Raw genomic sequence first — 18025 nt, 5'->3', positions numbered from 1 at the left:
AAAACATAAATTTAATGGAAATCATTCATAAATTATATTAATTTTAAATGGACCATAGAACCTACAATTTTGCAGAGATTTTATATGTGTCATAAACATAATTTATTTATGAAATTCAATTGGGAAGACGGAGAAGAAAGTTAACTATAAAAGGGAATTTTTATATAGATTTAGTGTATTCTTATTTATTATAAGGAATTTGCAAGTAATTATTGGTAAATAGCAATTTTTATAACCATGTTTTTAGGTTTCATTTTAAATAGATGTTGAATGTGTACTATTAAAAGATTTTATTTCTGCTTCTAAAAAATTGAAATTTTTTCAACTTAGTAAAAGACAATTAAATATTTATTACAAAATTCCCCAAAAAAATCTTTTTAGATAAGAGTGATAACGGAAAAAATATATATTTTCAGTTTTTAAGTATAAATTAATAATTCACCAGAATTGAAATTTAATATATTATATAATTTTGTTTTTGAAATTTTATTTTTAAAATAACTTAAATATAGAAAAATGGTTTTAGATTAATCAAAACTCTAATTTAGATTGCTACATGAACATGGAAGTAATGTGAAAAATAAGTACTTTTTGAATTTAGAGGGAGCAATGTTGGAATTTGAAAGGAAAAATCTTCATTATAAGGCATTTTGTTTATTAATATGGTTTAAAATTTTATTATAGAATGATTAATTACTTGATTCTCGTTCCAAAAATAAAAAGAAAAAAAATTAAAGATTTTTTTTTTTAATTTATTTAAGTTTAGTTTAATGTTTGAATTTTAAATATTTGTCTGATTCTCGTTCCAAAAATAAAAAGAAAAAAAATTAAAGATTTTTTTTTTTAATTTATTTAAGTTTAGTTTAATGTTTGAATTTTAAATATTTGTCAATTTTAGAAAGAAAAACTAAATAAATTTATAAATTCAGTTTTTTCTAAATTTTAATTTATATATATTTTTAAAAACATTTATTTTTTATTATTAAATATATTTAAATATTAAAAATCTTAATATTAAATATCTATATATAATAAACTGAGTAATCATATTAAAAAGAAAATTATGAAACTCTATTAGATTTTTTAAAAAAAATATTTTTTATTATTAAATATATTTAAATAGTAAAATATATATATATATATATATATATATATATATATATATTTTGTGGTTATTTTACATTTTTTTAGATTTAAATTTTTTATTTCTTAAGAGGAAACACATGCTTTTAATCATTAGGCCCACTCTATCTATATATATAACCATCTATACCAGGGATTCATACTCTACATTTTTTTGGATTTGAACTTCTGACTTTTTAAGAGTAAACACATGCTCTTTATCATTAGGCCCACTCTATATATATATATATATATAACCATTTGTACCAGAATTCACTAGAATCTAGCTGTACAATTTTAGTAAATTTTATTGTTTAAAATATATTTTTGAATGCATAATAGATTTAATATCATGAAAAATTTATGAGATACTCAAAATAATGCAGATTAAACAATTTAAATTAAATGATGGGAAAAACTTTTGAGAAACCGTCAATCATTAAAGCATATGTAAAACAAAATTACAATAATGAGGAAGGTAGTCTGTATTTTTTTTCATCTTTTCCATTTTACGAGTTTTTAAATCGAATAGGTGTGGGAATCAAATTCAAATTGCCAAAAGCAAAGGACAGGGAGTTGTTTCGACAAAGGAAAGTTTCATTTTTTCCATTCGTTTTTATTAAAAACAATTTTCTTTCACTTAAGTTCTAAGTTTATTTTACTCATTCTCATATTTTTCCCTCTTATTTTACTCATTCTCATATTTTTTTCCTGAGTTTATTTTACTCATTCTCATATTTTTCCCTATTATTTTTACTCATTCTCATATTTTTCCTCGTCATTTGTAAAATTCTATTGATTTCAAAACACAAATAAAAATAAAGTTCTAAATTTTCATTATTTTATATTTCGTTTTGAAAATCAACGATTAAATTTTTAATAATAAAATTCTTAAACCAAAAATAGCGAACGGAAGAATAAATCTCACAGTGGATTTCCTATAACAGCCCAGAAATATTCACTGATTTCGAGCAAGGAGCTTTCAAAGTAACCGCCCCTCTTTCAAAGAAAAAATGAACCATAGGCATAACAACTAAATCGGCCTCATGGATGAGTGTTACAGTTATTAGAAACCCACAAATGACCGCCGCTTGAACAAGGAAAATCACAATAGATTAAGTACTAAATTTGGATAATTGTCGAATTCACTGTTACTTGTTTCAATATACAAATTGTTTTTGAGAATTGAAGCAAATAAATCTTGAAACAGAAAAATCAATTTACAATTGCAGAAACTCTCAGACATGGGCTCAACAAGCGAAGTCGGTTTCCTGGATAGTATCTAGGCTAGGTCTCCATGATCTGCTTTTGGAAATCGAGTACTCCCTAAATGCCATTTTCAACTCCGGATCATGGCAGCTCCGCAAAAACTTTTCATCCATCGAACTACACCCCTCGCCGGGGAGGTCGCAAGTCGAATTTGCGCCTCTCTGCCGCTGCGCCGCCTTGGACACCTTCTTTCTGGCGGCGGCGCGCAACCTCGCCGCCAAGACCACTAAATTCTCGGTCGACAGGTCGGAGTGGAGGAGTGAGAGTGGCAGGAGAAAGTAGAGCTCGCCCAGCTGGAGATCCTCCTCGGCCTGCAGCAGGCGGCAATTGACGGCGAAGAGATCACGCGAAGAGCACATGAAATGGCAAGAGTAGTTTTGCAACACTCGCTTGACGCTAACCGGCGCCAGAAACTCGTCCCACTGGCGGTTGAGGTGGACGGCCCTGATAGGCTCGGGACTCACCGCGTCCGTCCACCGGAAGCATGAGGCTATGTGTCACGCCCCCAAGCCGGCGGTAATCTTTCAACCGCTCTTAGTGAGGTGCGGCACCACCAAACACTTTCTTTTCACCAATACTTATGTTTGTGGACTACGCCTAACCACTTACTCCTACTTAGTTTGTGTTTCGCAACCAAGTATTATTATGTTTTCCTTTATACCAATGAACACCCATACACATTCATTATCATCAGCAATTATAAATGAAGAACACAATTGCACAGTATAAAGGGAGGGGAAACTCCCTAAACAATGAGTCTGCCCGATAATATATTATACAATCTTTTACAAGTTACAAACTTTACAAGTATACTTGGAAACTCCAAGTTTCATACTTAGCCAAATTTACAATCTTCGGCAAACTCGGTTGCCCAGCTCGTCGGCGCCTCCGCATGGTCGCTGCACAACTCACCAACACTTCGTTCACCTCGTTGCACGATCGTGTTGTTTTCCCAACTTGGGCGCGCCTCCAAGTCGCCACACACGGACACCTCTACCTGAAACACACCTCCGTTCACAATCTCAATACTTCAACAAGTCACCGTGCACACTTGCACGACGGGCGGGCGCTCACCCGAGCCACCCAAGAACCCGTGCCAAGTCGTCGCACAAATCAGGCGCCACACACCCGTGCATGCCTCACTCCAACCGGCGGGCGACCCTGCCCGCGCCCTTCACCCAAAACCGAGAAGCGATCTACCTCCGTGCGGCCTTGCCCAAGAATGGGCGCATCTCCTAAACTGTGCCTTCTAATTGTGCATCCACCCTCTTAGATCTGCGCACTTCTCTTTGAGCGAAGTTGTTGTACGATGGTTGAATATCTAAATGACTCCAACGCAATGTTAATATATACAAGTGGTAGGGCGAAGTCTTCGCTGCCCAGCGGACTTGCCCAACGCCCCTACTCCATCGCAATCTCGCCCAAACACATGTTGGCTTGCCCATGTTGTAGGTCGGCCATGGGTTGAGCGTTCATGCTCCTCACATCTCTATAAACCATCGTCGCTCTCTCCCTTGTGCGCATTATAACATATAACGCCATCGCACAAGAAGTCCAGTTCGTACTCCATCGTTTGTTCAAGTTTCCAACCGGTCGCTCATCGTTTGAACGCGGTCGCACTTCCATTGGAACTGCAGGTCCTCACATCCTCCTCCACCTGAAGTCGTTTTCGTCCTCGACAACATACCATCCTGGTAGCCATCCACCAAGATCATCATCAATATCTGTCTCATCCTTGGTCCATGATGTCAACTCCTCCACATACTGCAAACATCCCTGCAACATATGTAGAACTTCCATCTCCATCATGTGTCGTCCTCATCCTGTGAACTGTCATCCTTCCTACCTGCCTGATGTCAACATCTCTCTGTGCACTTCCGGACCCCATGTCTAAACTAGTTGGGTAGCTAATCCCATTGTCACGCTCAAGCCATGAGAGTGAACATCCTTATGCCTTCACCAGTCTATCCCGGATTCTGCCACATCCCAGACTCACCAAGAATCTCACCACCATGTTCAGGTCCATGGAAACTCCATCTCATCTGCAACATGTCATGATGCTTGATGCCAAGCCACCCCTGCACCATCTGCGATACCTTCTCAACCTGTTTTAAGGACTCACTGCCATGAGCAGCTAATAATGAGCCCCATCTTCTTGTCATCTAAGAAGATGTGGAGGGAGTAGAGCCTGAAGGCTCACCCTCACTAATCATCTCAATCCACCTGTCAGGATCTTCTATTTCCATCCTCTATAGATAAGTGACCCGATCCTCCTCCTGGACATTTGGCCTCACATATACCTCATCATCATCCTCAATCACTTCTAGCCTTCTTGACAAATCCAAGATACTATCTAAAAGTGTCCTGATGACCAATAACTGCTTGATAAGCTTTGTTTCAACTGTGGACAACCACTTACTCATGTCTTCCATCCGTTTCTCGTCCTCCATTTGCATCACTGCCAACTTACAATCAAGTCTTGTCACTCCAATGGTTGGTACACGAATGGGTACATCTTTCCTTCCATTGTAAATGTACAGCTTCCTCAAATGTGGAACAATCATAGCATCAAACTGTTTCATGAATTCCATTCCTAGCACAGCCTCATAGTCATCAATCCGCACTATAGTGAAGTTGACCTTCCCTGTCCACTCACCAAGTGTCGTGTCCACCTTTTCAACTACACCAAGAACATTATCAGGAGGAGAATTGACTGTCTTCATCTGTGCCTTCACCGGTACAAATTTCAGCCCAATTCTTCTCGCAGTATCTTCTCCCATGAAGTTGTGAGAGGCCCCACTATCCACCATAGTGAGTATATCAGCATCTCCAACCTTCATCCGAACATACTCCAGCTTATTCCTCTCAGGATCCCTCCGAGAGACCACCTCTGTAGCAGCAGCAGCACCAAGTATCTGCATCATCCCCACAGAAGCTTCTTCATTCTTCGCATTAGATTGTGCAATCGCAACCACTTTCGGTTTAGAAGGACAATTCTTCACTGTATGTGGTCCAGCACATATCCAACACTTCAAGGCCTTCTTCGTCTTCGAATTATCATCCGATTTCGAAGCATCATCCTTCTTCTTCTCTTTCGGCTTATCGGACTTCTTCTTCCTATCATTAGAAGTCTCATCATAATGCTCCACCAACCTGTCCACAGCAGCAAAATCTTCCTCAAGTGTTCTAATCCTTTGCCTTTTCACTTCATTGCATGCCCAAGGCTTCAACCCAATAATGAAATTGAACACCTTGTCCCTCTCCGCCATGTCAGGAAGTTCCAGAACCGCACTTGCAAACTCCCGCTGATATGTCTGAAGGTTCCTGGTCTGCTTTATGAACTTAATTTTCATCCTTGCTTCCCACGTTTCATCCTGAGGACTGAAATGGGTCTGCAAAGCTTTCTTCATCTCATCCCACGAAGTAATGTCACCAACACTGCCATTGGCAATCTGATCCATCCTCCTTCACCACCACATCTTCGCATCCTTCATCAAGAACTGAGCAACTATCTTAACCTTCGTCTGATCATCAGATAGACCCAAGCATTCCAAGTATTGCTCCATGTTCCATAGAAAGTTTCCAAGAGTCTCTGCACTCCTTGTACCATCGTAAGATTCCGGTTCCTTGACTTTCACATGAGGTACTCCTCCACCTGAGTTATGCCTCACGGTGTTCTTCAACAACGCGATCTCATCTCTGGCTTCGTCAAGAGATTTTCGCAAGCCCACGATCTCTGCTAGACCTTGGTCTCTTGCCTCTTCAACCTCCTTGACCCTTACTTCAAGTTGTGTACACATAAGATCAGTGTACTCGTGTTGAGTCCGGAGTTCATCGAGCTCTTCTTTCATCTTCGAATTGGCCTCTTGATCTCTCTCGATCAAATCCATCTTCTTATTCTAGGAAGCTTCCAAGTCCTCCATCTTCTCCAACACTTGTTCCATAAGTGCTATAGTAGCATCCTTCACACCGTGACTAGACCCAACCTGAGATTCAGCTGCCATTGCTAACAGCTTCCTTCTTCTTTGCGATCTAGTTTCGACCATTCAACAACTTCACCAAGATGCCTGCAACCTGAACCAGCCCTTGTTCCACTTGTATGTGAAACAACTTCCTTCACTTGCAAGTACCTGCTTCACTACCACCAATTGTCAAGCTTCTTCAACCCTAAATCAGCTTCAATATCTTAACTTCGTCACGAGCAACCCTGCTATGATACCACCTGTCACGCCCCCAAGCTGGTGGTAGTCTTTCAACCGCTCTTAGCGAGGAGCGACACCACTGAACACTTTATTTTCACCAATACTTATGTTCGTGGACTACGCCTAACCACTTACTCCTACTTAGTTTGTGTTTCGCAACCAAGTATTATTATGTTATCATTTATACCAATGAACACCCATACACACTCATTATCATTAGCAATTATAAATGAAAAACACAATTGCACAATATAAAGGGAGGGGCAACTCCCTAAACAATGAATCTGCCCGATAATATATTATACAGTCTTTTACAAGTTACAAGCTTTACAAGTATACTTGGAAACTCCAAGTTTCATACTTAGCCAAATTTACAATCTTCGGCAAACTCGGTTGCCCAGCTCGTCGGCACCTCTGCACGGTCGTCGCACAACTTACCAACCCTTCGTTCACTTTGTCGCACGATCGTGTTGTTTTCCCAACTTGGGCGCGCCTCCAAGTCGTCACACACGGGCGCCTCTACTCAAGAAACACCTCCGTTCACAATCTCAACACTTCACCAAGTCACCGTGCACACTTGTACGACGGACGGGTGCTCACCCAAGCCACCCAAGAACCCGTGCCAAGTCGGTGCACAAACCTGCACCACACACCCATGCACGCCTCACTCCAACCGGTGGGTGACCCTGCCCGTGCCCTTCACCCAAAACCGAGAAGCGATCTACCTCCGTGCGGCCTTTCCCAAGAACGGGGCATCTCCTAAACTGCGCCTTCTACTTGTGTGTCCACCCTCTTAGATCTACACACTTCTCTTTGAACGAAGTTGTTGTACGATGGTTGAATGTCCAAATGACTCCAACGCAATGTTAATATATACAAGTGGTAGGGCAAAGTCTTAGTTGCCCAGCCGACTTGCCCAACGCCCCTACTCCATCGCAATCTCGCCCAAACACGTCGGCTTGCCCATGTTGTAGGTCGGCTGTGGGTTGAGCGTTCATGCTCCCCATATATCTATAAACCATCATCGCTCTCTCCCTTGTGTGCACTATAACATATAACGCCATCGCACATGAAGTCCAGCGCGCACTCCATCATTTGTTCAAGTTTCCAACCGGTCGCTCATCGTTTGAACGCGGTCGCACTTCCATCAGAACTGCAGGTCCTCACACCATGGATCCCATAAATGTTGTATGCAAAAAGCAGTTGCAAATTAGTTGAGCGGCGAATACAGGATTGTGATAATCGAACTGTGGACAAACGTAGGGTACACCAACTCACTGATAATGGATAAAGGGCGTAGATCGCAGGCAAAATTGGAGATTTATTTAGCCGTTGGGTTGATTGAGAGCATGAAGGCCGATTGAACTAAACTTTGGGCGATCGCAGAATTTGTAAAGGGGGGATTTTGTCGCGACTCCAGGTTGGGCATAAAGAATAAGGAGAAAAGATGTTGAGTCAGTGGGATGGTGTTAATGACACGTCATACCACAGATCAGCGACTGATAAATATTACGTATCTTTCGAGAGAGTATTTAAAATCCCGAAATCCCGAAAATACGTGGAAACCACAACAAATATTACCAACCTGTCATTTTTTATAACATACACCGTTGTATTTTACATATCATTGTGGTTTGGATGTATAAGTATGTCATGTCCTCAAAAAATAATAAAAATATTTTTTTATTAATGTTAGCCAAAACATTAGGCTAAATCTTAAATTATATATAATTTTTTAATCTTATTAATGGACTAAGATTAATTATTAAAATATAACTATATATTATTGCACCTAGAGGTACTCTACAACCCAATATAAGGATGGATCTCACCTAAATGTAAATGTAAATGTAATCATTTAACATTTAACACATAATGGGAGTAAATCTCACATAAAATAAACATTTAACATGTAATGTTTAACATTTAACATTTTTAATCTAATGTTCACCTTGTTTAAAAATGAGTCTAATTATTATTATATATAATGACAATATAAATTTAAAATATAAAGAGTTTTACTAACAATAAAAAAGAAGTATGATAAATGAATAAAAATATAAATAAATCTTCTTTTTTTAATGTATTTATACCATAAACCTATTTATATTTAAAAAAATTCAAAAAATAGGTTTTATTTAGGTGAAACTTATGGACCAAATACCATTTTAATACCATGGGCAAAATCCCATGGTAAATAAAAATAGAGGTATGACAAATAAATAAAAACATAAATAAACCAATGGTTTGGTAAATAAATAAAACTTCTTTTTATATTTACTTCATAATCCTCTTTATATTTACGAACACTCAAAAGAGAGGTTTATTTTGGTGAAGTCTATGGCCCAAATAGCATGGCCGAGATTATTATTAATATCATGCAACAAAAAAAATATAACCCTAATATTAATATTATTATTATTATTAAATCTAATATTCATATTAATATATTATAATATTAATATTATTGAATTTAATAACTTTAAATAAAACAATATTAAATTTTTTATATTATAATATATATTAATATATCATGATATATATTAATTCTAGATATATATGGGAGGGAAGAACAAAGACATAGAGCGATAGACGTGGAGAGATAGGGAGACTGACAAGGTTGAGATGAAGATAAACTGAAGGAGATGGGAGAGAGGAGGAATGAAGAGAGAGTTAAGAAGAGGAGTGAGAGAGGTAGAGAAGGGTAACAGAGGTAAAGGGAGACATAAAGATGGAGGGGGGAAAGAAAGAAGCAGAGAGGGAGGGAGATAGTGAGAGGATTGGACGGCAGAGAGAGAGAAAGAGAGATGGGGAAAAGAGGGAGGTAAGAGAGAAAGGGAGAGAGGAAGGATGAGATAGATGACTTGAGAGAGAGGAGAAGAGAGGGATGGATAGAGAGATGACTTGATAGAGAGGAGAAGAGAGGGAGGGATATAGAGATGGAATTGGAAGGAGAGAGAGGGAGGGAAGAAAAAAAACATAGAGAGTGAAAAGTGGAGAGAGAGAGAGGGAGTGACAAGGGAGATATGGAGAGAGTGTGTGTGTGTTTAGGGGTGAGATAAAGAGATAAAGAAAGAGAGATGGAGAGAAGGAGAGAGAATGAGAGAGGGAGGGATATAGTAACATAGTTGGAGAGAGAGAGAGAGAGAGGATTGGAGGGAAAAGAGAGAGAGAGAGTGATGGGGGAAGAGAGAGGGAGGTAGGAGAGCAAGGGAGAGAGAAGAAAGATGAGAGAGAGGAGGAAAGTGATGGGGGAAGAGAGAGGATTAGAGAGAGGGGGAAAGAGAGAGAGAGATGGGCGAAGAGAGAGGGAGGTAAGAGAGGAAGGACGAGAGAGAGAGTACTTGAAAGAGAGGAGGAGAGAGGGAGAGGGGAGAGGGAGGAAAGAATAAAGACATAGAGAGTGAGAAGTGGAGAGAGAGAGTGTGTGACAAGGGAGATATGGAGAGAGACAAAGAAGGAGAGATGGAGAGAAAGTGGTTGAGAAGGAGAGAGAAGAAGAGAGGGAGGGATATAATAACATAGTTGGAGAGAGAGAGGGAGAGAGGTGGGAGAGAAATGGAGAGAGAGGAAGTAAGACACAGGGTGTGAGAGAGTGGAGATAGGTAGGGAAATAGGGAGGAAGTTGGAAGGGGAGAGAGAGGAAGGCAAGAAGAAAGTCATAGAGAGAGAAAAGTGGAGCGAGAGAGAGGTAGTGATAAGGAAGATGGAGAGACAGGGAGAGAGGAGAGCAAGAGGAAAGAGAGAGAGAGAAGTGAGGGAGAGGGAGAGAAGGGGAAGAGAGAGAGAGAGAGAGAGAGCGAGGGAGAGGATGATGGAGGGATAGATAGATACATTGGAGAAATAAAGTGTATGTTTTGGGGGTGATATAGAGAGACAAAGGGAGATAGAGATATTGGTGGAAGGTGAAGAGAGGGAAGAAGAGAGAGAGGGAGAGAGGGAGGGAGGGATAGAGATATTGATAGATATGGAGTGAGAGAGCGTGTATTTTTTGTGGGGTGAGATAGAGAGACAAATGAGAGATGGAGGGAGATCTAGATATGAATGGAGGGGGGAGTGGGAATAATATTTCTTGCACTATATGCATTGGTTTCAGTGTAGATGGTGATTTCTAATCCTATTTGATTGCTTGCACTAAATGAATTGATTTTAATGTAGATTATTTATAATGAAATTTGATTTCTTGCACTAGATGCATTGATTTCAATGTAGATGATTTCTAATCCTATTTGATTGCTTGCACTAAATGCATTGATTTCAGTGTAGATGGTTATTTCTGGGCCTATTTGATTGCTTTCACTAGATGCATTGATTCCAATGTAGATGTTGATATCTATTTATAATTGATTGGTTGCACTAGATGCATTGATTTCAATGTAGATGGCTTCTAATCCTATTTTATTGCTTGCACTAAATGCATTGATTTTAGTGTAGATGGTCATTTCTAATCCTATTTGATTGCTTGCACTAAGTGCATTGATTTCAGTGTAGATGTTGGTTTCTAATCCTATTTTCTTACTTGCGCTAGATGCATTGATTTGAGTGTAATTGTTGATTTCTAATCCTATTTGATTGTTTGCATTGATTTCAGTGTAGAAGTTGTTTTCTAATATTATTTTATTGTTTTCATTAGATACATTAATTTTAGTCTAGATGTTGATTTATGATTTGATGTAATTGGATGCATGATGGTACATTAATTTTAAAGTGATTGGATTAACAATGTGCATTGATTTCAGTGTAAAAGCACACAAAATTATTGGCAATGTACATTGATTTTTGTGTTATAGTAATTCAATCTATTAATATTGGAGAGAAAGAGAAACAAGGTATGATGTTTACTACAACAACTTGAGCTAAAGATTTAAATGGTTTATGATTTCAACTGTTCCTTTCATATAATCAATATGAAAAGTGAAAACTAAAAAGGGTGACAATAAGAGTAGTAGAAGAAAATAGTTTGGGATTGATCAGATTATGTGTAATTGACTACATTATTATTATTCACATTTTCTATCATTCAACACTATTACATTGTCACTTTGCATTCAAAATTTTTATTTCATCATTTTTCATCATTAAAGTTATTAACAATATTCATCATCTTAACAAAATGGGGTAACTAAGCAAATTTAAAATTAAAATGACCAGATTAATCTCAGACATATTTAGCATATTTAGAATGACTATATTAATATTAGATGTATTTATATATTATTGATAAAATTAATTATATCTTCGATAGATATTCCTTGGTCGCACATGACTAAAACCAACCTAGATCTATCTTAATTAGGGATATATCAAGTGCTGAGAGGGATCAAATCTCTCGAGGTGCAAATCTTTCCTCAAATTTGCACTAAAAAAAAAGGTTTGAACTTCGAGAGATTTGATCCCTCTCGGGGCTTCATAGATCCATAGTAAAGATGGATCTAAGCCGGCTATACCAATAAATAGACATACTTACACATTCCCTCACAATAAGCTGTAGAATGAACCTCTCGATTCAATGAACCTTTACACTCAATAAAATCAAAAAAATAAATCCACCGAATCATATTCAACATCTTCCCATTGGATTTTCTCATTAGCTCGTATCAAATAAGATATCTTAGTATTTCTTATTCGTAAGTAACTCCAACATCTTTTCAATTTTTGGATTTTCTCATTGACCCCACATCAAATAAGGAATCGTTTTTATTATAAAAACCTTCTTATTCTTAATATTACTAAGTTATCATATTTTGGATTTTTGGAATTTTTGAACTTCACATTAAATAACTATTTATGAAATTTGGTGGCGATTTGTTTATGTTTTTAATGAATTTCATAACAATATATGTTATTAGGATCTATTTTTCCATATAAAGCAAAGTTTCACGTTTCTAAGTGAACTTCGGGTTTTTTTAGAATGATATTGTGGCAAGACGACCCCGGGCCACGCTAGCATTACATAGCCCGAGAAACTGGAGGAGTAAATAAATGCCTGACATTACCAAGGTGGCGGTAATCAACTTATCAGTGGAGCAGACAAGAAGTGACCAGGCCTGGAATTTGATTCTGAAGGCACCTACCATAAATTGTAGTACATATGGAAATGACTGGAGATATGACTGACTCTGGTAGTTATGGCGCTTCATCCCTTGCCATATAAGGGGTAAGTGAATGCACATCGCTTCTACTCACGTCAGAAAACATAAAAAAGAGATATGACGGACTCTGGTAGCTATGGCTCTTCATCCCTTTCCATATAACTGGTAAGTGAATGCACATCACTTCTACTCACATGTCAGAAAACATAAAAAAGAACACAGGCAAAATACCAGATCACAATAAAGGACACTAGTGCACGCACAAAATCTACGAACATTTACTTATCCACACTACCTAAAGCTAATGGACCCACTCCATTTATTGGAATAAATCCTAATATTGTGCCATCACATGCAGCAGCAATAGTGAATATCAATATATCAAATGGGAATGACAAAACATTAATCCTCTTAGTCGGCTCGAGAGTTAAAAATATTATACCCCAAAAAATTTGCATCCTAATAGTCAATATGAATGAAAGACCGGGTAGTTGGGCTAGTGGAGTGATGCAATGTGGCAGTTGTTCTTATTCGTGGAAGGTGTCTCAGACAAGGTGAGCCATAAAAATATGTGCCATTAGCTGTGTGATAATTAGTAGAACTTCGAGATGTCATTGAGAGTCCTTCTACCAAGTTGTTCTTTATCCTTGTGTACTAGTGGGAGAGCAGGTTAGAGCCATTTCCCTCTAGAGGAAGAAGAACTAGATACTGACTGGATTCATACTGTAAGGTTAGATGAAGATCTACCTTCTCAACGAAGACACATGCGGAGAAGCAGAGGCAACGAATAGTAAGTGAAAGGCAGAAGCTAGTTACTAGTGACAGTTCTGTTAGAAAATTTTCCTCATTCAATTTACATTATATATGGGCCCACAACAATTTTTTATTCATAAATTTTGTTTTTGAAAATGTGATGGCTCATATATTTACATAATAGTCATATATTTCTACGCCAGCCATAAACGATTGACTTTAACGTATTTAATTTAAAAGAAATTATTTTTCTTTTAAATTCGAAGAGACGAGGTATACTTGTACACTTGCATAAGACATTTAGATGATTCTTACCTTTTTTACCAAAATTTTGCGAACTAGAACCACTGTTTTTTCCAATGCAAGTTAAAAGATTTTACATGTTTGATGCCCTCTCCGGAAGAAGAACTGGCAATTTTATCACATGTGAAGTTGCACATAATCTGTGGCAAAGACATGTCAATGTCCCTCTCATTTACAGTAGTTGTTTATACCTAAAGGCAGTGATTTGCGATGAGGGATTATGCTTTGTTTTCCAATATTGACTATGAAAATTGTTGGATTATTTTGTTCCATTTTAATAACAAGAATGAAGTATAAGAGCAATAGAATATTGTACTTTGTATATGATCAAGGAATGAATATTTTCTATGGAGTAGCCAGAACAAAAAAATCATATTAATGTGCATCAACCACTGACATATAGCTTCGCAGAATTAGAATACACTATTTTGTGCACAAAGCCAGGAAGGATTTTGATGGCTGGCTCACCAAAATCAGATTTACGCCTTTTAGATTTTTTTGCTTCAACTTCATTATAATATCCTAGGGTGATATGGGATATGTCTTTGTTTAACTTCTTCTTTATAGGGGAACCATTTGGGATCACCATGTTTTACAAGTTTTTTCTTTTGGGAACTGTTGAGAAGTATAAAGTCCCAATTTGCTTGTACCTTGGCCAAATTGAGAAAATTCGAATTTCCACATCACAAGACAACTTAGAGGCATTTAACTTGTATGACATGGCTCTTGTCACTCAGTTAGTTGTGTAGATTCAAGTTAAAGGGCTTGGAATTTAGCTATGCATGTGTGATTGCTAAATTTTATTAATCCAGGTCATTTAGTTTCAATTGTGTTCAATTAAACTACTTCTAACAGTTAATGGAACTAGTGGAAGTTTAGTTGTGTAGTGGGACAACAATCTAACTCAGTGATCATCCAGTTAACTGATCAATCAGCTTAAAATATCTAGTTCATGCAAGGAATTCAAGTTCCTCAACCGAGGTGGAGATTCCAAGGCAGTGTAACAAGAAGTTGTAAACTAGTTTGAGTGTACAGGTGTTGCATGTAGTCAGATGATCAATCCTTGGGAATTTGCGCAATTAATTGAAGGAAAATTCCTAAAAAATAGGGTCTAATTCCTTAGAATTTACACAAGGAAATAGGGGCTAAAACAAAGGCATGAATTGACTAAGTCTGAGTCATAGCTTCTCATTGAGCAGAGAGATAGGTTATTCACTTGCAGGTTGTGCTTAGAGTGGGCAAGAAATTATAATGCATTTTCTATTCATCTGGCTAATGCAAAGAGGTTTGAGGGGTTTTCCCAGTTGGGTTCCCATAGAAAAATATTGTGCCTGTGTGTTTTTTATTATTTCATGTTTGCGAATGTTGTTCTAAATTGTGAATTAAATTCTGCAGATCATTAGAGTGTTGAAAAATGCACCAAGAAATTCTCAATTTGATTTTGCCTCAATTAAATTGAGAAAAATTGAATTTCCACATCAACAAATAAATTGGATGATCTTAACTTGTGTGACATGTCTTGTGTCAGCCATTTTACTTACTAAATTTGAGTTGGACGAGTTAGAGTTCAGTTTTTCATGTGTGATTGCTAATTTGTAGAAATCAAGGTCAGTTATCTCAAGTTGTTTTCAGTTAAACTAGTTCCAAATTTTGGAGGAACTAGTGGAAGGTCAGGTAAGCAGTGGGACTTCAATCAAACTCAGTGATCTTCTAGTTAACTGATCATCAACTTAAAATAGCTAGTGCATGCAGAGAATTTGAATTGCCCATTTGAGTTGGAGATTCCAAGGGAGTGTAACATCAGATGTAGACTATTCTTGAGTGTACAGGTGTTGCATGTCATCAGATGATCAACCTAAAGAATTGCGGAATTCAATTGGAGGAATTTCCTAAATAATAGGTGCTAATTCCTCAAGTGAATAGGAGCTCAAGCCATGGAAAATTTTAACTAATTCTGGGTCAAAGGCCTTTAGCGAGCAGAGAGATAGGTTTTGCACTTGTAGGGTGAGCTCAATTGAGCAAAGCAATTGTAATACATCTCTATTCATTTTATTAATGAAAGCATGAATTAGGGTTTTTAGCAGATTTCTTTCCCTGGATAAAAATACTTGCTGCATGTGTGTTATTTTTTCTTGCATATCTGAGATTTTTGTTCTAAATTGTGAATTGATGTCCTTACAGTAGTAGTGTAGGTTTGTGTCTTGTGATTTTGATTAAAAATTAATGAGAATTTGAAAATATACAACCTAATTTCTACAAGGTATCAAAGTTGGATTCACATTAGAGCAGGAAATTCAAATTTTTTTCTCAGAGGTTCGAATTTGAAATTCAGTGTAGCAATATTTCTTAAGAGTTGAGAAGATGGCCTTCAATGAACGAAGGCTAGAGTATGCATTGGAAGGAACCTCTAATTTTGTTGCATGGAATGAACACATGGAGGCAACATTGGATGAAAATGGGTTGCTAGAATACATCAAGTCAGATGTTGCAAAACCACAAGCATCTCATGCCCAAAACCTTACTCAGTGGAAGAAAGATGTAGCCAATGCAAGGAGAATAATATTGGAGAGAGTAAATGATCATATTGTCTCGAATATCCACAAAAAAAGAAACTATGTTCACAATGTGGAAAGCACTGACATAATTGTTCAAGAATAGTAGTGACCACAGGAAGCTACCACTCAAGGATAAACTTCGAAGTATCAAGATGCAGAAGAATGAGAAAATTCCGCAGTATTTGAGAAAGTTTACATAGTGCCGTGATGAACTTGGTAGGGTCAGTTTTTATGTACCTAAATAAGAATTGGTAACCCTAGCCCTTCTGGGTCTTCCCAAGAGTTGGCATAGCTATCAAGATTCAGTGAATAGGAGGGAGAAACTACTGAGTTGGGAGCGCTTATGGTCTGATTTGGTACAAGAGGAAATAAGGAGGAATACCAGAGATGGGACTTCATCCAAGGGAGAGGATGAAGAAAAAATTGCATTGGCTGGAAACGCAAAGAAGGGAAAAGGGAAGAAATCTCAATCCAAACCAAAATCCAGTCAAGGGGGCAAGAAGAAAGGTTTTTCAAAAACTAAATGCTTACATTGTCATGAATTTAGGAACTATGCCACGAAGTGTCTACACAAGAAGGCAAGCAAGAAGACCTCAAGAGGAGCAGTAGGTAAATCTTTGGATTCACATTTCGAGCTTGAATTTACACTCATTGCATGCATGGATAACACAATGATGGGGAGTGTGTGGTACTTGGACTCAGGTGCATCCTTCCACATAACTGGAAATAGAGATTTTTTCACTAACATGGAGGAGAGATATTTGTAGATGCACATCGAGATGGGGGACGACAAAAGGTATAGCACGATCGATATTGGTACAGTAACCTTTCAGAGAGAGTTGGGCTCCCCCCCAGGCTCAAGGATTTCATGTTCATTCTAGGCCTAAAGAAAAATATCGTCTCTGTTGCAGTCTTGGAAGACCGTGGTTATGATGTGATATTAAGAAAAGGAAAGACATTCCTCAGACACATCGCCATGGGACATGTGAAGAAGATTGGGTTTGTGTGAAGAACCTATACAAGCTAGATGTGGAGGATTGTGTTGCATTGAGGACAAAGGAGGAGAAGGCACAAAGTCGTGATGTCGGTGAACTTTGGAATATAAGACTTGGCCATTTACATCAAGGAACTTTGAAGATCATGCAGCAGATACCACAAGCCTCCCCAAAGGATCACTTGAGGAGCAAGTTGTATTAAAAGGATGTACCTTGGGGCAGTACACAAAATCCACATTTCATGATTCAGACAGTAAAGCACATGCATTCCTTGAAAGGATCCACTTTTATTTCTGTGGAACTTTATTGAAAACCTACACTACCATGCAAAAATAATTTTTCATTTTATTTATTACTTCTAAAGGAAGTGTTGGATCTTCTTCATGCAGAAGAAGGATGAAACATTCTCCAAGTTTGTAGAATTCAAGGCATTGGTTGAGAAAGAAATGGGCAAGAAGGTGAAGTCTCTCAGGAGCGATAATGGAGGTGAGTAAGTGTTGAATGAATTTAAAAACTTTTGTGCAAAAGAAGGCTTTTGACGAGAGTTTACAACACCCCACAACCCATAGTAGAATGAGGTGGCTGAGAGAAATAACCATATCATTGTGGGAGCAGCGAGGGAAATGTTGCATGATCAAGGCCTACCTCTGCATTTGTGGGCCAATGCATGCAACACAGTAGTCCATTGGTCGAACCATAATCCTCATTGGATTCTAGGCATGATTACACTTGAG

General features: G+C 37.7%; 1 pseudogene; it reads right to left on the bottom strand.

Moving 5' to 3' along the window:
- Nucleotides 1-2372: 2372 nt before the first annotated feature.
- LOC149178029 (uncharacterized) overlaps nt 2373-18025 on the bottom strand; it is a 91051-nt pseudogene continuing 75398 nt past the window's right edge.

Source organism: Pinus tabuliformis, chromosome 4_1 (genome assembly GCF_031772625.1).
Source record: "Pinus tabuliformis cultivar Carrire ecotype Pingquan chromosome 4_1, CPIR1, whole genome shotgun sequence".
NCBI lineage: Eukaryota > Viridiplantae > Streptophyta > Pinopsida > Pinales > Pinaceae > Pinus > Pinus tabuliformis.
This window is presented reverse-complemented; position numbering and strand designations above follow the sequence as displayed.